We start from the raw sequence: 23484 nt of genomic DNA on the forward strand, positions 1-23484 counted from the left end.
TGGTACATTCATATAACTGAAAACTATAGAGCATAAAAATGAACAAAGTAACTCAACAGGGATGAATTTCAGAAACATGAAGAAATAAGAAGCAAGTCATAGAAGAATACACACTGTATGTTTCTTCTATAAGGTTCAAAAACACACAAACCTAAAAAATAATAATGATTTTGTGAGACATATCATTTAGTGATGAAACTACAAATAAGAGCAAAGAAATGTTTATTGCAAAATTAAAGACAGTAGCTGCTTTGTAGAAAAAATACATGGGGATACTGGTCAAGTTTTCTTTTTTAAAAGAATTAGTGCATAGTAATTCACAGAACTATGGGTTTCATTGTGTCATGTTTGTTACATTTCTTCTTCAACTCCATGGTAGATACTTCCAGGTAGATTTCATTATTTTTCTTCAAATGTACAGATACATTTTACATTCTCCTATGTGTCACACTTCAAAAAATTTAAAAAGCAACTTAGTACTTATTTCCTTTAGATGAACCCTAGGCAAGTCTACATGATAAGTTCATCTTTGAAATAATGTATACATTTCAAACTAGCAAAGCAACTATTTTAGGATAAACTATATAAGAAAAACTCAAAAACTGCAACAGAAAAAAAATTCTAAAACTCCTAAAATTGAGTCAAAATAATTCATAAGCAGAAAAACCAGAAAGTAATAATTAAAAGTATAATTTGTTCAAGTGTGTTCTACAAAACACAATTTTATTAAATATGTCTGAGAAAGATGAGTTCTAAGAGTAAAACGAATTTGGAAAATACTAGGCTAAATGAGTGAATCTCCTAAAGAAGAAATAGAATTCCCAAATCCTTGAAATTTTAGTAACTAAAATGAATGATTATTTTCTAAGTATGAAAAATGGATAGAGCTTTTCTGTGATTCCTCTGGGAGCTTGCCCGCCTCACAAAAAAAAAAAAAAAAAAAAAAAAGTGCAGACATGAAATACAACAGAAAAGATCCAGGTAGAAAATCAGAATTTCAACATTTAGGGTATGATAGACTAAAAGAAGGTCTTTTTGATATAGATTGAATTTAACAGAGGCTTCCAGCACAAGATTTTTTTTCCAAATCAAATCCCTCAGTTAAAAAGTTTTTTCACTAATTTTCTCTAATAAAATTAGTAATTCTCTAATTTTCTACTAAAAACTTCCCTAGGAATGTGTGAATTGGATCTAAAAATTCTTCATAATATGCTTTTATTACCATAGGAAAATAAAATAACACCCTTTGAAAGAAAAGACATAAATATTGTACATTTATTCTTAATTTTTAAGACCATCATACAAACCCACTTAATTCCTCTTAGAAACTAACTTCTTAGTGGCAATGAAATATATTTTTAAGAAAAAAGTTGTCAATTATGATGTCTTTTCCATCCCAAAATATGTTAAAATATGACACAAGTCAAACCTCTGTCATTTCAGGGTACCATGGGGATTTGAACTGGAAAACAAGGTACTGCCAGAAGATTCTGCCCAGTGAAGGCTAGCAGACTGTCTTGTTCAAAGGGCTCTTGGCAGAGTGGCAATCACTTACCTTGGTTATTTCCCACAACCCAAGCCATTCCTTAACATTACATTTTCAGAAACTGGATTTTATCAGTATCAATAGATAGCTCCATCTTTTAGAAGCAAAAAAAATTAACAAGGTTCAACAGAAATCAGAACACAAATTTATTTATGATAAATATAACTGTGACAGCCAGGCACAGCGGCACATACCTATAATCCCAGGGCTAGAAGACTGAGGCGGAAAAAGCCAGTCTCAGCAACTTAGTGAGGCCCTAATCAACTTAGTAAGACCCTGTCTCAAAATAAAAACTTTCAAAAAGGGCTGGAGATGTAGCTCAGTGGTTAAGCACCCTAGACTCAATTCCTGGTTTAAAAGACTTTGTGTGTGTGTGTATCTGACCAATACTTCCATTACAGCCAGACTTATACAGATAGCCAAGTCATAATCAAAAGTTCCTGGGTATACAGAGAATCAGAATAAAGGAAATAAAAGGAACTTAACATTTAATGTTCATTCCATTAATTTTTTAAATTAAACAACTACTATGTCCAGGTAGTCATCTAGGTGTGGGTATACAGAGATCTGTGCTTTCAGGAGTTCATATCTAAGTAGTAGGTGAAGATTGTTCTTTCACGAGCTGATTATATTATTAGTCAGAGCAAAAGAGTTCAAAAGCAATCTGAATGTTCAACAATAGAGCTGTAATTAAGTAATAATAAATCTAAAAAATAAGGGAAAATAGAGCCCTTTGAGAATAGTATCTTCAAGTAGTAATTCAGGGGCTGGGGATGTGGCTCAAGCGGTAGCGCGCTCGCCTGGCATGCGTGCGGCCCGGGTTCGATCCTCAGCACAACATACAAACAAAGATGTTGTGTCCGCCGAAAACTAAAAAATAAATATTAAAATTCCCTGTCTCTCTCTCTTTAAAAAAAAAAGTAGTAATTCATAACAAAGGACAATTAGTATGATATAATGTTAAATTTTTTTTAAATTACAAAAGGATAGCCCATGATTCTATACACAACACGTTTGTACATATTTCATATCCCTTCATATGCGTAAGAAAAGGGTGAAAAGTAACTAAGTACTATAAATTATTATCTTCTTTTCTTATACCTTTTTGCATTTTCCAATTTTCTAAATAGTTTTTATCATAAGGAGAAGAATTACTACTGAAGTAATTTGAGCCGACATGAATATGAAGAACTCTTCAGATTTATCCACTAGAAATTATGCATGAATGCCAGTCCTTGAGCCTCTGGCTTTGAATTCTGAGATAGCTCATCCTTCCCTATGGCTTTAAGCAACACTCAACAAGGCTAGGAAACACCTGAATTTTCTATCTTTTCTTCCATCAGCCAGTTTCATATTTCTACTATTTGCTAAACATTTCAATGCCATTCTCTCCATTTCTAAATCACTGTTCCTTAAATAGAACTATGATGATGCCACTCCTTGGCTCCAAGGAGTCTAAAGTCACTCCAATTCAAACTCTTGTGCCTGACTTCTATTGAACCCCATAATTTGGCCCACCCTAACTATTTAGTTTTATTTTCTGCTATTCACCAGTTTCCTCTCTCATCAACCTACATGACATGCCATAATCAATCTCACCACCAAGCCTTGGAATATCTAAATTTAAAAATGTTCCTTTCTTAGGACTAGAATCCCAATTACCATTCTCTATCTAGTGGCAGACCATGTATTTCATTGGATTTGATTCCTTGCATAGATAGATAGATAGACAGATAGATAGATAGATAGATAGACAGACAGACAGACAGAGCTTCCTTTTAGACAGAAAGATAGAGCTTCCTTTTCTCTCTATTCATATTTAAAGAAACTAGTGAATGTTTCCTCTGAAAAGTTTTTCATGATTCCTCCAACTTTATTTGACTTCACTTTTCAGAACTTGTCTAGTACTTATTATGAATCTCACAATTGGGCATTTAATTATATACTCTCATGTAGATAGATTTATAGGTGTAATCTTCAATCAAACTCCATACTCCCTGAGGCAGGGAGCAATAGCTTATTGCATCACCTGAAATATTTAGGAGGAAGCAGAGCACACAAAATGCTCATCTCTTGTTGACTGACCCAGCAAGGAATGATCAACTGCAGCTCCAGACTTTATTTAACATGTACATTACAATTTGGGCAGGTCAAGCACCATCCCAAGAGAAAATAGAAGACTCTTTAAACACATTATTATGGAGGCCCTTTAGGTATAACAAGGGGAGAAATGACAAAGGGTCTCTAAGCCCTTTACCAGGGACAACAGAAACAGAGTTCTTTGAGAATGGCAATTGGGGTTCTCCAAATATCTTCCAAGAGAACAGCAATGGCAGATCTCAAATGCCTCCTAATCTCCATGGGAATAGGAACTGGGTCTTTTGAAAGCAAGCTTTGACTGGTGTGAATGTCAAAGAGAATCACATAATGAAACAAATGACCTGAATCAAATCAGCTTATTCACAAGATGCTACTACATAAATCACCAAATCTCACTGAGCCTTAATTTAACTCAAGAGGTACCATCCTGCTATGAGTTAAGAGATGGTTAACTGTCAACTAAAAAGCAATATTTCAGTATCCTACTAAACAGAGTCCATATACAACCATTTGATTTATTTGGAGTGTACTTTAAATATGCTAAGTTATATTATCCTAAAATTAAGATCCGCTTCAAAAATTGACAACTCAATGATTTTCGGTTTTATTCCATAGAAAAATGTAATGTTTTAGAACACCTTGGAAATTTTCCATAGTGCTTTCTCCCTTTCTTAAGAGCTATTTTAATCTCTCCATTTGTATTGAATCAATTAAAATATATGGAATTTAGTAAATATAAATTATAAAAACTAATATTAAAATTTCCATTCTTTAAAAGTTAAAATTTTATTTTAAATTTAAAAACATAATTTGAATTTGGTTTAAATGTATAATGGCTATGTTCTTGATAAAATAATTATAATTGTCTGGGCCCCCAAACCTAAAATATATATTTTTTTTTGAAAGAAGGAACTAATGTGAGGTTTCTTCTAGGAAGAGGAAAGCATTAAAGAATGGTATGAATGGTACATGAATGTCTGGCTCATACCTAATATCAGATGTGTTTCTGCTGCTGGTAATAAAAATTAATATTTTCTAAAACAAACAAAAAAACAAAAAGCACATTTACTGACACCTGTGTTCCATATTTGTTGGGCCAACCACATGCTAATAAACACACTGCACACCATATACACTGTGTGTTAATATGAGGCTTTTAAAGCAATGCCTGGCAAGTAGTAAACCCTACATCAAAGTTTATCATCATCATCTGTATATCATTTAATTCTTGAAATGAAGATTAATGTTTTATGAATCCTGCAGGCTTTATTTTAAATTAATTTGTAAATTACTTGTGGCAGAAAACAAATAGGAAGTATGTCAGCAACATGTGGTACTAGGTCCCTGCAAACCCATGCCCAGAATAGTAGTCAATTGTTTTACAAATGAAAAAATAAATTTAGAGGTTTTAAGTAACTTAATTTGTTTCAGAATACACAGTTAAAATGGGGTTAGAAATGATGGTGGAATGTGATGGTCATTATTATCCAAAGTACGTGTATGAAAACACAGATTGGTGTGAATATACTTTGTATACAACCAGAGATATGAAAAATTGTGCTCTATATGTGTAATAAGAAATATAATGCATTCCACTGTCATATAAATAAACAAACAAATAAATAAATAAAATAGCAGATCCTGAGCTTTTTTTAAAAAGCACTATGTAATTTTGGTTCATTGATTACGCAAACTTGAAAATCATAAGCTGAAAAAAATGAAAGAGGTAGAAAAAATTCAGATACTTCTGTAACTGTAAAAAGAAAATTACAATAATGGGAATGGCTAAGTAAATTATTTTTTACAGAGAAAGAGACAGTAAAGGAGTCAGCAACAATGGGGTCTTAGATCCCTGAAAACCCATGCTCAGGATACGGGTATTATACAAAGAAAGACATTTTAGAAATAAGTTGATATGATATTATGAAGCATCACTGAGATCTGATGGGATGGGCCTCTGAACTGGCATAGTACAATGGTGGAAAAGTAGAAACATAAAGAACTTTCCATTTCTAGATAGACAAAAGGTAATACAAAAATGAGTTGTGATAGAAACTTCAACTATAGAATTCTACATCTAAAATCAACACAAATAAATACCATGCTAACCCTTCCATTATGTCTCAAATAGGGAAAGAAGTATTCTGGACATGAATGTGACCACTGAAGGAAATTTGCTGACAAAAGAAGTAGTGGGAAACTGGAGAGTAATTAATCAGGGAATTCTGAAGTTTCTTGCCATCCCTGGGAATAAGAATGAAGGCGACAGTCAGGCACACACACACCTATAACCACAGTGGCTCTGGAGGCTGAGGCAGGAGGATCATGAGTTCAAAGCCAGCCTCAGCAAAAGCAAGGTGCTAAGCAACTGAGGAGACCCTGTCTCTAAATAAAATTCAAAGAAGGGCTGGGTATGTGGCTTAGTGGTCAAGTGCCCCTTAGTTCAATCCCTGGTACAAAAAAAAAAAAAAAGAGGGCCGCAATTAGGGAATACAAATTACAAAATGTTCAGAGAAAATAAAAGCAAATCCTTCCTGAGACTCTTTAAAGAAAGATGAGTCATATGTTTTAGGAAGCCCTCAAGAACAGAATTCTATCTAAATTAGCTTTGATTAATTAATTAATTGAACAAATACTTACTGAATGTCACTCTATGCCAGGTATGCTCTCGACACAGGTGATATTGCACTTTCTGAAGCTTACATTCTAAGGGAGAAAGGCTGTGAGTGACATTAAAATTTTAAATAAGGTCATCAGGAAAGGTTTCATTAGGAAGTTAGTTTGAATGAGATGAAAAATCGTAATTCAGAAACTTCAGGGTAGGGGACCATTCAGGGTATACTATGAGCAAAGATCCTGAATAGGAGTAAATCTTGAAGAAATAGTAGAATTTAGTATGGTAAGGATAAAATGAGTGACTGAGACTGGTAAGAAAAGAGTTTAGAAAAGTAACAGGTGACAGGATGTGTAAGATCTTGTGGAGATGTAAGGACCTTAGATTATTCATGAATTAAAAGAATTCACACTAATTAGGCACTGTTAATACTAAATTTATCTGTGAAATATCTACATTTTACTAAGCATTGTGAGGAAAATACAAAGGAAGTAGAAAACATAATTACTGCCCTGAAGACAATATCCATTTTAAACTGTAGAAATTATAGAACAAAAATGAACTTAAAAAAATAAGAAGGGAAATGTTCTATATCTATGCATCATTTGATTAAAATGACAGATTTAAATTTCTGGTTCTAGAATAAATAATCCCTAAAGTTATATCACCAAAAGAATATAGAAAAGGATGACAGAGAGTATAAAAGAAAGAAAATGAGTCAAAAAAATGTTTTTGGGGAAAGTATAACCTATTCATTCCAGCCACAAAGAGATTAAAACTTGGAATGGTTTGGTCTGTGAAATAGCATTCTGGCTGTAAACTGAAAAAAATATTAATGACAGAAAAAGGGAAGAGTCTAAAAAGACGGGCAGTTCACTGGAGAGCTCGTCAATGAAAACTTAAGATTTTTAAAGACAGAAAAAACAGGAGAGACATTTAACTTAGATGGCTATAAAAGAAACAGTGCTTTCAGGAAGTAAAATGTCCACAATGAGCTCACCTTAAGAAATCTTCCAAGGACTACAAAAGGGGCTTCTAAATTTATGTCTGGAAATGAAAATTTCCAAAAGGCCGGATTATGTCAGTTAAGGTAAATGGTATAGTTGATGCATGACAGGAAAAAAGAAAAGGAAAAAGCTCCATTTCAATCTTGCTTTTAAAAAAATCTTACACTTGAATACCACCTTTCATATATTTCTATTTTACAACCACCTTAATAGGTGGGATCACACCTCTTATACTCTCAGTCCTAGAAGCATCCCACCACCCACTCTGCGTTCTCTTCTCAGCCCAGGAGATTTCAACCCAAACTGGAGTGTTGGCAGGGAACACCTGAAGACCAAGATGGGTGAGGCCACAAAGAGCTGCCCTCAATGCACTGCAAATCTTCCAACTGTGCCAGCTACATACTGAGAACCTGTATGTGAATTTTGCTAGATGCTGTAAATACTCTTGGAACTTAAGCCTAGAGAGCTTTGCTAAAAGACAGGAGGCCACGTACTGATCTTTAAAAGTGAGGAAAGAACATGCACATTGCAGAAGAATATGGACAAAATCAAAAACTCTTGAATCTTCTATCCTGAGGAAATTCTAGAATTTTTCTTTTTTTTTTTAAGAGAGAGAGAGAGAGAGAGAGAGAGAGAGAGAGAGAGAAATTTTTTAATATTTATTGTTTAGTTTTCAGCGGACACAACATCTTTATTTGTATGTGGTGCTGAGGATCGAATCCAGCATCACGAGCATGCCAGGTGAGCACGATACCGCTTGAGCTACATCCCCAGCCCTCTAGAATTTTGATTATAAAAAAAAAAGTCTTTCAACAGACAAAAATGACTGATCATTGAGAATCAGCATAGACTCAGGATAAACAAGTCTTGCCACATATTTTCTGTAGTTAGCAAATATATAGGAGCAATCCATATGACACCCTGAAAGATATTTAATAAGCTCCACTTCATACTTCTTTTAGGCTAAATAATGAATGTATTTATAACTGCCTGAAACAAAACTCAGAATGCTTATAAATAAGTTCTCCAAAACTCAATGGACTTAGACAACATAAATTACCAATGATCTGGAAAATACTTTTTGTGTGTGAGTGGGGGGGGGTGGTACTGGGGATCGAACCCAGGGATGCATAACCACTGAGCTACATTCCCAGTTCTTTTTTATATTTTATTTAGAGACAGGGTCTTGCTGAGCTGCTTAGGGTCTCACTAAATTGCTGAGGCTGGCTTTGAACACGCCATCCTCCTGCCTCAGCCTCCCAAGCCACAGGGTCTCACTAATTTGCTTATGGCCTCACTAAATTGCTGAGGCTGGCTTTGAACTTGCCATCCTCCTGCCTCATCCTTGGAAGCTGCTGGGATTATAGGCATGTGCCACAGATCCTGGCTTGGAAAAAACTTTTGACAACATACTTATCAAAATGTAGGGAAGGGGCTGAGGTTGTGGATCAGCGGTAGAGTGCTTGCCTAGCATGTGTGAGGCCCTGGGTTCAATCTTCAGCACCACATAAAAATAAAATAAATAAAAATAAAAAGTATTGTGTCTAATTACAACTAAAAAGTAAATATTAAAAAAAATGTAGAGAAGACCTGAACCTGAAGAGAATAATCAAAAGTGGAGCAACAGAGTCAGAATCCAAAACAATTTTAACATATTACTTTTAATAAATGAAATTCAATTCAGAAAATATACAGAATTATGTTTGGGTTTTAAAAAATCAAATACTAAGTGACAAACTCATAAATAGAAAGAACAAGAGTTTCAATGAATAAAAGCTTTACATACACTAAAAGAATAAAGTAACCACCCCCAAATTTAAGCAATCTTAATCTTAGACCAACCAAGTCAATAAACGTATAAATTCAAGAATAAAGAAAGTGAACTGTACTGGTTGGCTTGCACTTGGAGAAGTTTTTAACAACTGGCAAGGCCCAGCAGTCATATCAAGGGACATTGCAAAAGCCCTCATAATTTAAATTACCCTCCGGAAGTAATACCAGCACAAATCAAAAGGAATGGTAGAAATTATCCATCGACATAAGTAATTACAAGAAAATTTGTAAAGGAGAAGATCTGGAGCACTCAAGCCCAATCAAAATTGAGTAGGGTATCATTTCTGGGAGGAAGGAGTGGAATGTGAACTAAGAAAGGTGAATCTTTTTGATTGTGTTCTTTTTCTGGCTGAAGTAAAGACCATGCTATCAGAAGAGGACTGCTAGTCTGGAATGGGGTAGGCAGGAGTTGTAACAAGCAATACTTTGCCTGTGTGCCCTCAACACTGTCTGAGGTCAAAGTACACTGACTACACTCAGAACAGTGCTGAGCAGTTGCATCCTTATAAAGAGGATCCATCAGGTTATCCTACTTAGTGACATTCACCATTAAGATTACCCATTTGATTGGAATGACTGGCTTCCCATGTAGGTTCTCCTGTAGGGGTAAGAAAGTGTGACCAAATGTTGCAAACTTCCATTCTACTCACAGTTATATTAACGAATTCACTAATTAGCATTCTTGTTTTTATGTGAGTATTTCAATCACTTGTTAAATATAAATAAATTTGGGACACTGAGGCAGGAGGATTGCAAATTCGAGCCCAGCCTAGGCAACTTAGTAAGATCCTATCTCAAATAAAAAATAAAAAGGGCTAGGGTAAAGCTCAATAGTAGAGTGACTCTGGGTTCAACTTCCATTATGCCCTCCCCCCAAAAATATATATGTTTATTTATTAAAAGATATAAAAATATGTTTTATATATGTATATAATATACATATATTCTCCCACATAATTCTGATGACTTCTGGACTCAAAGAAAAAAATTCACAGGTATAAACCTAAAAAAGTTAGGTTTATACCTTAAATATGACCATCCATATCCAGGTTCCAAACATCTATGAAGCTCTGCCTTTCTTTCTTTATGACAACTCTATTTTATCTAAAATCAAAACACACATTTTAAGAGAGAAAACTAACAAATTAAAACAGACAGAGGGTTTTGACCAAGAAAGTAAAAAGTCTGGGAATCTATGATATTTGAATGAATTAAATGAAGATGCTTGGGTTAAATCCTAAGCACATAAATAAATAAATAAAAGCTAAAAAATACATGAATATAGTTACCTTGGAACAAAGAGGATATACAATAGGCATCTACAAGTGATACTTGTAACATACTTTAATTATCTTTAATTCTATGATAAGAACCAGTTGAAAGTTACATAAGGAAGAACTTTCCAATTAACACTGTCCTGTGCCTGGAACACAATAAATGCTCAACAAATTATCTATTATCTGCTTTAGGATATCTATCTGCTTTAGGATATAAAAAGTCATGAAAGACACATGTAAAAGACACTGACAGTAGCTGAGAAGTCAAGGAAGGCTTCCTTTAAAGAAAGAATGTAACTGAAGAGGTGAGTAGGAGTTATGAAAGATAAGGGAGAAAACTAAAAAAGCCCTATATCATAAAGGAACCCTCAGACTCTATGCCATCCTAAGAAGTCTGGCAGAAGGTGATGGGAGTCATTGGAAATTTTAAGTGTGGGAGTTATATAATCAGATTAATGTTTTGGAAGAATCCTGTGGCAGCCAACAGGAAAATGGATTGGAAGAGGGCATGACTGTTCTAGTAATTTGATACCTAAATGAAGATACTGGCACTGGAGAAGCAACAAAGATAGAGTTGAAGGGGTAGCAAGGTGAATTTAATAATTGACAGTGTGAGTAATAAATGAAAAGTCAAAGATGATTTCCAGGATTTCACTAGGTAAAGAAAAATGCCTTGTACTGGGAAAGGCAAGAAAAGCTCTGGGAAGGGAGAACATAAAGTCAACTCTGGACAAACTGAAGCCAACACCAAGGAACGTCAAGTTCAAGAGAGAGATGTGAGGTAGATATATCAGTTTCAAAGTTACCATCACAGAGGGGCCATTGAAGGTATCATAATATAAGAGATCACTCACACCCCCAGAGTGGAGTGAGAAGAAGAGGACTGAGGCAGAAGGCTGGAGAACACCAATCACTTAAGGGAATTCAAATTAGCTACTTTGTGACTTGACAGAATTTAGATATTCAGGCAAAGATTAGACATTTACTAGTTAGCAGAGAATTATACAAGATGACCTCTACAGCATCTTTCAACCCTGAAAATGAATCAAAAGCTTCAATATTTCTGAGAAATAACTTTTTACTACTATTACAGAAAAACTAACATCATGGGTAGTTTTATACTTTGGCTTTTTAGTCAATAATAAAAAACAATAACAACAAAAAATAAATTCTAATGGAGAAATGTTTGGTTGTTTTCATAAAGTTGTTTTCTGAAAGAGACATTGTAGTAATTGGTTTACTTGGACAAGGGAATATAAGTACCAGATTTAATTTCTACTCTATTTTTCCTTCTGTGGGTTCAATTATATTCTTGGTCAGCTTGAAAAATGCAATTTTACTAGAATCAAAAACTCAAAAACACACATTTCTATTTATTCTTACTTTTACTTTCAGCCACTTTCTGCCCAACTAGGGCTGTACATACTCTATGGATTGAGATCTTAAATCTTTTACTTTTTTACTACATTTCAGAAATGTACCTATAGTTTCCACTAATATTTAAAGCATACTGGTTTCTTTTTCTCCTTCTGCTCAGTTCTTAAAAACAAAATTTTTAAAATTAAATCTATATTGATTGAAACAAACTTTTTTTTTTTTTTTTTTTTTTTTTGCCAAAACAATATGCCCAATGTATTTTGAGACAGGACTGCTGGCAGTTCAACTTAATCCGAAATATGGCACTGGTCCCACAAAGTAGCACCTGGAATAGGTATTAGAGGTACTTAAGCTCTTTTAAACATGTACTTTTCTTCCTGTCCCACCCAATGCCTCCTCCACAACTCTGCAAGCCTTCTTTTTCTTCTGTTCTTGTCTTTCACTTTCCTCCTGACAGTGCCCATAGTCCATAAACTTTTACTATTACCAGTAATAACACTAAAGTTAACACAGCTGCCAACCCTGGCCTTGAAATATAATGGATATAATTCTAACTGGAGTATACCATTAACTTTTTGGTTGTCCTTAGAAAACTACCATATTCTGTTTCAGTGGCTTAATCCACAGGATAGAAAAACTAACCACTCTAGAAAGTAAATTTATGTAAAAGACCTCTAATGCTTTTTAGCTCCAGAAATAAAATATAGCTCAGAATCATGGTTTACATATGCAAGTCTCTGTATGACAAAAAAGGGGGAAGGAAGGGTGAAGGTAGAGACAATGTTTGACATCATTTGAAGTTTAAAGTCATGCAATGTTATTAAATTGTGTTATTTTAAAATAAAATAAGGGTCAGGGAAGATTAAGAAAAAAATCAAGGCTAGAAATACAATGAAAGGACTTCGGGTATTACAGTATTATAGTCCTGGGAAATCTCAGGGTTCTATAAAACCCTATGGGAAAGGGAAATAATTATGTTCCTACCATAATCCCCTCCCTCAAGTCAAGTACTCTTAAAACTATGCTTTGATGCAGCATTCTCTTTATACAACAACCCTGGTGGCTCTAGGGATTCATTCAAGAAAAGGAGCTTTTATAGATTTATTCTTCCCTTTATCTCTTCAGCTGATAGTATCATTACTTTTGGTCTTATTTCACAAAATGGAAGCAAGAGAAAATTTCTCACTGGCACTTTACTTGCAGACTAGGAATGAAAAACAGCAGAGATGCTTTCAGTACGCCTAAGAGGCAACAGAAAAGCTTCCTTTCAAAATGTCAGAGTACTCAAGCTGGATAAAATAAACATCAAAAAAGCACAGCGAATAAAAGGTTCATTTATCCTCTCCAGCCTCATGCCCAACACTAAAACAATCCAGGTTCTTGTGGCTCCCTAAATGTGCTTTAGTCTCTTACATCATGATGTGATAACATCTTCCTGTGGTTTGTTGGCCTGAAAAACTCCTCCTTGCTCTTCAAGTCTAAGCTCAAATACTATCACCTCCTGAGGAAGCTTTTCTCACTTTCCCAATAGGTGCTCCCTTTCCTTAGATGTTCCTCTCAGTGCTCCTTCATTATAGCAGCTGTGCTCTACTCCGACTGCTTCTCTAGCTGTGAATGCAACTCAGCAGTCACCTTCCTCCTTTCTGAAGGAGTACCAAGTCTTTCCATCCCCATGTCACCTGGGGCACTCATAGGTAATTTGTGAGTAAAAAAAAAATTCCCTAAGTCTAAATTGAAGTTGCAACTCATATTCATTCCAGTCTCTCCTTTCCAATATCATCTAGTTCAGAACTTCATTACCTCCTAGATTATTTAAGTTAGTCCCTTCACGGTCTTCCCATTTCTTTTCTCTCTTCCTTTGAATGCATTCCATATGCACTACTACCTCTGTAATATTACTAAAGTACAACTCTATTTGAATGTACCAGGCTGAGCAGTTGGTGATATAGAGAATAAAAAGCTGAAAAACACCTTTCCTCTAGGCTCAATGGGCTCAAATCCAATAGGACAGAGAGAAAAGTAAACAATATATAATTTACCAAGTACTACAGAGAAACACCCAATTTACGCTAATCCCTCCACCTGGCATGTCCTTCATTCTGAAATGATTATTTCATATAAGAAGCTTTCCTAACCTGTCTTGCCAAGAGTAATCTCTCCTACCCCTACTTCCACAGTACCGCATCGTACTGGGTTCACTTGATGTTTTGACTATGTCCCTATGGTTTTGAAAATCACGTTTTTTTTTCTTTTTCCCAACATTCTCCTCCCTGATCTTCTCCTCCCTCATCTCTCCTCCCAAATCTCATTTTCTATGAATCATCTCTATAAAAGCCCCTGTTCCTGCTGATGGGCAGAATCACAGCCTTTGAGACAGGAGTCCCCAGTGTTTCTCCTTTGCTAGCAGAGCAAGAAACTGTCTTTCTCCTTTTTCTCAAAACTGTGTCCTCATTATTGGATTGACTTTGGAGACAAAGACCAAGCTTTCGGCAACACTGTTACCTATTTATCACTTTTTGTTTGAATTACAATTATTTGTACCCATACATTATACCTCTTGCAGTACTGAACCTTCTAAATGGAGGAACAATACATTTTAGTAGTCTTTGTTTTGTCAGGTAACTAACACAGTGCCCTGCAAACATTGATAAATGTTGAATTATGATGATTAACCACACTAAAACATTATGAGTCTGTGATTCCTTTAGGACTTGCCAGTATTAAGAGTATCAATGGGGCAAGTACATGCAATTCAGTACTAAAATTTTTCCACTCTAGCCATAAAAATAGAAATTCTGTTTGGCTAGATAATAGTGGACATATGGAGAATATCCTCAACCAGATTGGAAAGATGTGTCCAAATGAAATGGATTTCTATTACAAAAACACAACAAAGGGCAACTCCCTTGTGCTATAAAACTAGGCAACCAATCCCTGCTGACAAACACAGAAAAATCATGAAGGGAAAACAATGTGTGGAGTTTCCACAATGGGGGCAAGTCCATGAGCAAAAATCACTCAAAGTAAAAATGTCCACAGCTATTAAAATTTAAATTTAATAAAACAAGATACTGGCATGATAGTTCAAAACTGGATCATTAAATAAGTTCTCAGTCTCTGAAAGAATATAACTTTCCAAAAGTAAATTCTTTGGGCTTATCTATGCTTTGAATTTCATATTGCAATTTCCTACAACAGGGCTACTACAAGGTATCTTATCAATACTTTGTTGGAATCCTCAATTTTATTTTTCAGGTAGGAAGGAATTAATTTATTTTAATTTTTAATGTTTATATCTGTCTTTCCTTCATCCCATTTTTTCATCATAATTGTTTGTAAGGAAGCAAGCAGTTGAGTACAGGATAAGGTAGACAGCAACTTAACTAAGAACTGAGGACGTTACATTTCATGATTTAAAATGCAGAGATAAAACTCCAGCCTCATGATTTTGACAAAAGCAAAAACACAAAGTCAAGGCTCAAAAATATAACACCTTTTTTTTTTTTTTTTAGAGGAGAGAGAGAGAGAGAGAGAGAGAGAGAGAGAATTTTTTTAATATTTATTTTAGTTCTCGGTGGACACAATATCTTTGTTGGTATGTGGTGCTGAGGATCGAACCCGGGTCGCACACTTGCCAGGCGAGCGCGCTACCGCTTGAGCCACATCCCCAGCCCAAAAAATATAACACCTTTTAAGAAAAACACTAAGCTATAATGATATTCATCCACTCCTAGCTGGCTTAAATGAAGTCAGAACATTTGATTATATCATTTATTTCAGTATGAAAACTGCTGAGGACAAGAAACATGTCTCTTTTGTATAGTCATCAGTAAACATTTTGCCTATAGTGGTTTTTAATCTACTAGGAAGACTACTATGTCAAATATAGTGTTTATGTTCGTCAAAAGACCCAAGTTTAAATTCAGGTTTTGTTTTTTATTTTGGGATCTCAGGCAAGTCACTTAGGAGTTCCTTTCTACCTGTAAATAAATGTGACAGCCATATCCTCACTGTGTCTACATCACATGACTGCTATGAGGATTAATTTTTAAAAGTGTGTAAGTGCTTCATAAAACTATCAAGCATAATACAAAGATAAGATGCTACTAGTTTTATTCTTAAAATAAGCTCTAAGAGCAGGTCCTCTTCTAAATGAAATTTAATATACAGCTGAATTATTTCTGTATCCTTTTCCCAAGAAAATGTGTTTGACAAGCAAAACTATAAACAATCCCTAAAGAAAAAATTACCAAAAAAGGAGGGAAGAGAGGGAAGAAATAAAAGTCATGTGGGTAAATAAATGGCAAAGGATAAATTTTTGTAACAAAATAAGAATACTAGAGAAACCAAACCTGGATCTTAGGATATATTTCCAACTCTAGCTTTTACTATCTATTCCTGGGACACTAGCCAAGTCACCTCCCCTCTCTAAGGTCCAGTTTCCTCATTTGTAAGAAGAGAGAATTCAGCCAGGCATGGTGGTGCATACCTGTAATCCCAGCAACTTTGGAGGCTGAGGCAGGATGATCACAAGTTCAAGGCCAGCCTCAGCATCTAAGCAAGGTCCTAAGCAACTTAGCAAGACCCTGTTTCAAAATAAAAAATTTTTAAAAGGGCTGGGGATGTGGTATAGTGGATAAGCACCCTTGGGTTCAGTCTCTAGTACCTGTCCCCCCACCATAAAGAGATAAAAATTCAAAGGATTCCCACAGATGGATGGATTTATACATTTTTTAATATTTACATTTATTTATATATAAACTTACATAGAGATAGTACTTAACATTATATCTGCTACACAGTAAGTAGTAAGCACATAGTTACTGTTGTTTATAAAATTATTTGATATGGACCCTGATGGGTGACCTTCAGGAAGAAAAAGGAACCAAAAATATGTAAGAGGGGATGATGATACTTAGCTAAATCTATGTACTATGGAAGACAAATTTGAGAAATAAAGATTACATAAGTCATATTTCATATTAAGTATAAAAATTACTGTGTCTACAGGATTACTGAGGAATCCAGAGAAATATAGTAAAAATCTCCAACTCATAAAAGCAGAACAGTAATAAAGAAATAGACCAAAACAGTAAACAACACCCCCCAAAAGTGTTCATTAATGTGTATAAAAGTTTGTCTGCCCCAACCTTTCATTTGTCTAAACTTTCATAGACCGAATGAAAGCTAGGTTCCGTAGCAAAGATGCAGCAATCCTGCTTGGCAAAAATAGATGGTATTAGCAACTATGCACAGTCATTTTAGTTGCTGCCATCTTGTGCTTTATTGGAAGGAAGTGTGTTGTGTCCATGGTTTATCTGAGGTGTTAAATAGTATTAACTCCATCCTATTCAAGAATTGAAAAAGCAGTTTAATTGTTCCAGAAATAAGAAGGAATAAATTCCCCTTCTGAATCAGATGTAAAGATAGCAAATCACTAAAAAAAAAAAAAAAAAAAAAGAAAGAAAGGTTTTTTGTGCAAATGGGATTAGATATTTACATATTATTATATGTTGAAAGTGTATGCCTGTAGAATTAGTAAGAATCAGCAAAAGATAAGGAAAACAAGAAACCTCTTTATGCATGTGGCCAAAGAATCAACATCAGTTTGGGTTGCCAAATGGTCTAGTGTTAATTCAGGGGAAGGCAAAGAGATTGTTCAAGAATTTAAAAGCTAAGCATGTTTTACCATTATCACAGGCCAGAGATAATTAACAAGGCTAAGGGATGTTTAAATTTATACATCAATATGAATGGTCAGGTCACTAAATGACCTGTAACAGCTAAGCTAGTCTTCCCTAAGAGCGGTGCAGAGATCATCTAACAGGGACGCTAACTGCCCAAGTGGGTTTGCATTGTAGACAAAACTTTTATTGTGGGAAAAGATGCCCCCCCAGATTTCTATCCACAAGGAGGCGAGAGTATGTCTAGTTTTCCTTTGATTGGCAAACTCATTCTCCTTTTTACTAAGAACAACCTTTCAAAACCAACCTGTACATACAGAAAGCTATAAATTTTTTAAAACAAAGAAAAGCTGTTATAAGCATCTCCATAAAATTACAGGCTAATGTTCTAGAAGATTTTGTCAACTGAGGACGATAAATAGAAACAGTATACTATCACTACTAATTTAGGTGTGTTAAAACACACACACACACAAGCTTTCTGTTTTGCCATCTTTGTCTTATTTTAATATTACAAATATGTGGGCTTCAAATCCTGGCATAGTTCTGCTACTTTTCTCACTGGGTTTAAGCGTATCAGCCATAAATTATCCTACTATAGGGGTTTTCTATCACCTACCCCACTCAGTCAAAAGAAGAATACAACTCTATTCCTTCGAAGAGAATGTCCTCCAGAACCCCGAGTATGGTCAATCAGGGAACCAAAGGAGCTGAAGAGACTGGATCTTACTAGACAGGTAAGGGGAGGCAGCAGCCTTACCACCATTCACCCCCATACTCATTAACTGTTTTCCAATTTTTAGACAACCAATAACAAATATGGACTATTCCTGCAACTTCAAAAGTAACATCTGGACCATTCTTTCAACAACCATTTACTGAGAGGTCTCTATGAGAAGCACACATTCTATAGCACCAGTTACCTTACAACCCCAAAGAATTTTCAAAGCTTCCCCAACATAAAGTTTCAGTAACTGAACTTCTCTCATTTTATATATTTAAAACACTCTATTCAAACCCTATTTCAGCCATTGTAAGTACAGCTATTTGTGGAAATAAAAATTGAAAGGGCTGAGATGATCATTCAATCATTAACTAAATTTCAACTTCATAATTCATCACAAAACACAGTGCCAAATGTTTTTAAAAATTACAAGATAATATATACAATGATTATACTTCTTTCAAGGAGTTATAACTTCTTATTTCCGAATCTTTATGAGTACTGACAGGTAGTAAGCATTATCAAAAGTCCTACTCAATGGTTACATTTAATTGGTACCAAAAGAGACTTTTTTTTAAAAAAATTTTTAGTTTAGTTGCACACAATACCTTTATTTATATGTGGTGCTGACGATCGAACCCAGGGTCTCGGACATGCTAGGCAAGCACTCTACCACTGAGCCACAGCCCCAGTCCCCAAAAGCAACTTTTGAAAATGGGTTAAAATACTTAACATGCTGAAAATATATTGTGTTTACCTAAATTTTCATTACTTTGAGTTGTTTCTAGAAAACTGATCCCAGAATTTAGATGATAGAGGAATGCATTTTCCCAATAAACCCTTTGAAACTATAGACCTGAGAAGAAGAATGAAAATAGGATAGCAAATGAGCTATAGATACAGATACAAGCCAGAACACCTGGGTTGGAATCCTGATTTACTTACTAGCTCTCTGATCTTCGTACCTCAGTTATTCCATCAACAAAATGGGAATAATAAAACACTTACTTCATACAGTTTAAAGAATTAAACCCAAGTAAATAAGTAATTTAAGGAAAGAATTTAGCAGCAAGCAGCATTATATAATGTTCCCTACTGACATTATCAACAAACCATCTACATAAATGCCTTTTCCTACTTAAAGCCTTCCTTACTTGCTCTGGTAGAATTTAATCCCTCCCTGCTTGGCTTCCTCATAAAGTGCATTTTGTATTATACTTATTTGGGTGGGCCCATTTTCCTCCCATTAGGGCAAAGGACAAACCTTGAGGACAGAGAACACAGATCATTTACATGTACCAGGCAGCAAACACTGCCCACTGTTGCTTCTCACCTCCCTCTAAAGGCTGTAAACAATAATACACTGTCAATTAGCAAACCTTTACCTGGAGACAGAAGGCTTATATAATCAGTACATAGAAGGAATGGTCAGACCTTTTCTAAATATTCCCTTAAGATTTGAACAAGAATGTTCAAAGGGAGAAAGGAAAAGAAGCCTCACTAACCAATGATATCATTTTAATTTTAAAATTTTTCTTATGCCTTAATTTGTTTTCATTATCTCACTTAAAAAGCCCATGATGATTTTTTTTAAAAAAATATTTTAGTTGTTGATGGACTTTTATTCGTTTATTTACATGTGGTACTGAGAATTGAACCCAGTTCCCCACACATGCAAGGCAAGTGCTCTACCACTGAGCCACAACCCCAGCCCCAATGATGCTTTTAATATAAAAAATATAGTAGCATACTTTCTGCATATGGCAAGTCTAACCTAATCATAACTTGTCCATCTGCCTGATTTTAAAGTAATCCTAGGAATGCTAGGTGACAATGTTTGCTTAATTCACCCACACTTATTTGTGTAAAATAAAATTATTTTAACATTACAATGAGATGCAAATCTTTCTGGTTTTGATATGCACCCTGTTACTCCCTCTTGAAAAAGTGCCACCAAAAGAAAAGATAAGAAAAGAAATAGTCTCCAACTACTCCCAGATCACTGGTAAAGTAATTTCTAAAGTACCATCCAACTTTTCTAGGACAACAATACTCACCTTCCTCTGAGAGAACAAACCTTTTCTGAAAACAAATGGCCAAACTGAATTCATTGCTTTATCATTTTCTAGAAAGTAGAGTTTTTCCTTTGTTTTTGTCATATCCTACCTCTCAAAATTAAATTTTCAGCATAAAAAACTTCTGAGAACTCCTACTTATTTCCACAAATAATCTTAGTCTCTATTCTTTTATTCATTTTTAAACAAACTCAAGAACAAAGTGCTACAGAAGAACTGTATTCATTTAATGTAGTTTTTTTCTAATTCTAATTTGTTAATTCCCCAATAGCAGGACTTTTTAAAAGAATACAAAAACTACACAAAACTGCTTCTCATTTTGAACACATTCCAACAAAATGGGAAACATTATCAGCCATCTTAACAAGAACACAAGCTAAGTGAGGTCAAACAAAAAAGAGATTTTTATCTATTGCATCTCTTCTGAGATTAGGATTTTTCAGATAAGTACTATAATACTGAATATGAACAAATATGTTAAAAAAGTTAACATTATATTTTGGACTAATTACTTTATCCCCAAATAGTCACAAGAGTAAATAATCACATACAATACCTCCAAGACAATGCAGAGTATAATAATCTTAATTGTTTTATATATCCTGAGGCAAAGAGACAAAGGCCAAATTCAAAGCAGTTTCCAGTATCTTATATATCTAGGATAAAACAAATCAAAATTGGGGTTAAGAACAAGAGACCCTCCTTTAAAATAGGGAGACCTGTTCAAATTTAAGCCCCCACATCAAAAAAAAAAAAAAAAAAAAAGACAAGGTCTCACTCACTAATCCCTGTCTTAAAACCAAAAGGCATAATTTAAGCCACTCAAGTTGTTTCCTCGGATTTTAGTAGCAATAAAGCTAATCCTCAGACCACTTCCAAGTAAGTGGCTTCTATCAAAACTTATCACAAGTTAGGTGAAACAGGCAAGAGCGTTGGTTCTGCATTTCAACAACTGAGCAACAACAAACAGTACCACACTTTTGGACAAGCTACTACTTTCAGCACCACCCCCACCCCCACCCCCATCTCCCATTTCTTTTTATATCATTTCTCCCAATTCAGAACCCGAAAAAGCGATCTTATAAAACAAAAGTAGCATCAGAAAACGGTAGTCCACTGATTTTGATAACAAAAGTTTGTTCTTTTGCTGTCAACCTGCCAACTTTTAAAGGTGAAACGTCTGTCTACTCAATCAGGTATAATCTTTCCTATTCCCAGGCTAAACAACCAATCGATTGTTATCAACACTACAGGTAAAAATCGGGGGGGGGGGGGGGGTTTGAGAAAAAGATGCTGAAAAGAAGGGTCTACGTTCCAATGGTAGGGACTGATTTCGAGACCAGTTTTGAACATTCTGTAGCTGCTGGCAGCTGGGCGGCTTTACAGTGTCTGAGAATGTTTAGCAATCTGACGCATCAGTTTTTAGGAATGGTACACAAACAGCCCCCACAACTCAAGAGCCATGCCCAGAATCCGTCCTCTCGGTGACATGGGCTGGAGGGCACGGGACGGGAGACAGGGGCGACCAGGAGGGCATCCGCGACATTTGTTATTGTTTGTGAAACCCAGGCAGCGACCTGAAGTGGGGTGCTTGGGGGCCGAGGAGTGAAAGAAGAAAGGAACAGGGAAGGACAAAAATTCCTCCCCGGGCTCGAGGCCACCTCTTCGGACACACGGGCCGGTATCACCCCGGGGAACAAGAGGGCCAAGGCCGTCGCCAGAGCTTCCCGGGAGACATTTCCAGCCCCGAAATTAGCTCAGCTTTCCCTGGACACCCAAAGACACAGAAGATCTCCTCCAGCTCTCACTCGCAGAGTTGGGGCGGGCGCGGCAGCCCGGCCCCCAGAGCGCTGCATCCGCGCACTCACCTGCCTCCAGTCGCGCCCGCGGCCGGCTCAGCCTCCGCACGGACCGCAGCCGGCCGGGCGCCCCTCCGCTCCTGCTGCCCGCTCCGCCCTCGCCCCGCCCCCGAGAGGCGGGACCTGCGGTCGTGCCGGAATCTCGGGGCGGCCGCCCTGAACTCTCGCGAGCCCTCCCTCCTCGGCTTCTCGGTGGCTGGGCTGGTCCAGCTCTCTCTGACGTCATACGCACCCCAGCCGGAAGCAGCCTTCTGTCGTCAAAGCGGGTCCCCGGCCCCGCCCACCTCCTTCTATTGGAACTTAGACTGGGAGATTAGCACTTCCTTTTCTTATCAGCCTCATCTCACTCGAAACTCGCTTGAGAGCGGCTCATTTTGTTGTAACATAACATGTCCTAAATGTCGTCAGAGTTTTTCCTCAGTACTTTACAGTTCTCTATTAGAAATAGAGAAGGATTTAGAAATCACAAATCCACACCATTAGGAAATTGTACTCAACAAAGATGGATTGGCTGACCAACTGCCCAGTGGGTGGCTGTGGGGACTAGAAGCCACCCAAGTTCCATAACTCTTCCATTTCATCATGACTGAACTCTAGAGTCTTGAGAGAAATTAGGATTTGGAAAGGACGCAAAAAGGGCTGGGGATATGGCTCAAGTAGTAGTGCGCTCGCCTTGCGTGCTTGAGGCACTGGGTTCCATCCTCAGCGCCACATAAAAATAAAATAAAGATATTGTGTCCACCTAAATCTTAAAGAATAAATATAAGAAAGAATAGGCCCCAAGTAAACGGAAGCATGCGTAGAAAACTTGCTTGAGTTATCTCAGAAAATCTGAACTATACTAAATGATAGTCTTTAGTGTTGAGCTACATCATTTGAACCTGAGAATTACACTGGGCGTAGTGGCACAGTGCCTCAGGAGGCTGAGGCAGGAGGATGCAGAGTTCTAAACGCCAGCCTCAGCAACTCAGTGAGACCCTGTCTCTAAATAAAAAGTACCAAATCGGGCTGAGGATATGGCTCAGTGGTCGAGTGCCTCTGAGTTAATCCCCAGTACCAAAAAAAAAAAAAAAAAAAGAAGAAGAAGAAGAAGAAAGAAAGAAATTAACAACTTACCATAGATCTTAGCAACCTCATTTTATGATTTTTTTTTCATTCACTCCTAAGTTAAAATTTTTCAACTTTTTCCTTAAGAGAAGTAGTGCTAGCTTTTTTGAAATCTCAAATTGCCAAAGTTGCTACTCTTGCATTTTGGGGGCTATTAAGTAAAATAAGGGTTACTTGAAGACTAGTATTTGATGACAAGTGATACCTTAACAGTTAATTTGATAACTGAGCGAGCTACTCATTAATGGGCAGGCAGCATATACCATGCAGAAACCCTGGAC

At 36.1% G+C, this 23484-nt stretch overlaps 1 protein-coding gene across 4 annotated transcripts in view; it reads right to left on the bottom strand.

The window, feature by feature from the left end:
• The window catches only part of Stk38l (serine/threonine kinase 38 like), a 74408-nt gene extending 52155 nt beyond the window's left edge, over positions 1 to 22253 (bottom strand). For 2 of the 4 annotated variants that reach the window (XM_021728793.3, XM_078015023.1), the window contains exons 1-2: positions 22106 to 22225; positions 20794 to 20893 (exon numbers count right to left, since the gene is read on the bottom strand). The gene's annotated coding sequence lies outside the window, so the exon portion shown is untranslated. Of the gene's footprint in view, positions 1 to 20793; positions 20894 to 22105 lie in introns of all 4 variants that reach the window. The other 2 variants (XM_005328876.5, XM_078015024.1) reach the window with 2 other exon arrangements.
• Positions 22254 to 23484: the final 1231 nt, after the last annotated feature.

The sequence above is a fragment of the Ictidomys tridecemlineatus genome, chromosome 6 (genome assembly GCF_052094955.1).
Source record: "Ictidomys tridecemlineatus isolate mIctTri1 chromosome 6, mIctTri1.hap1, whole genome shotgun sequence".
Classification (NCBI taxonomy): domain Eukaryota; kingdom Metazoa; phylum Chordata; class Mammalia; order Rodentia; family Sciuridae; genus Ictidomys; species Ictidomys tridecemlineatus.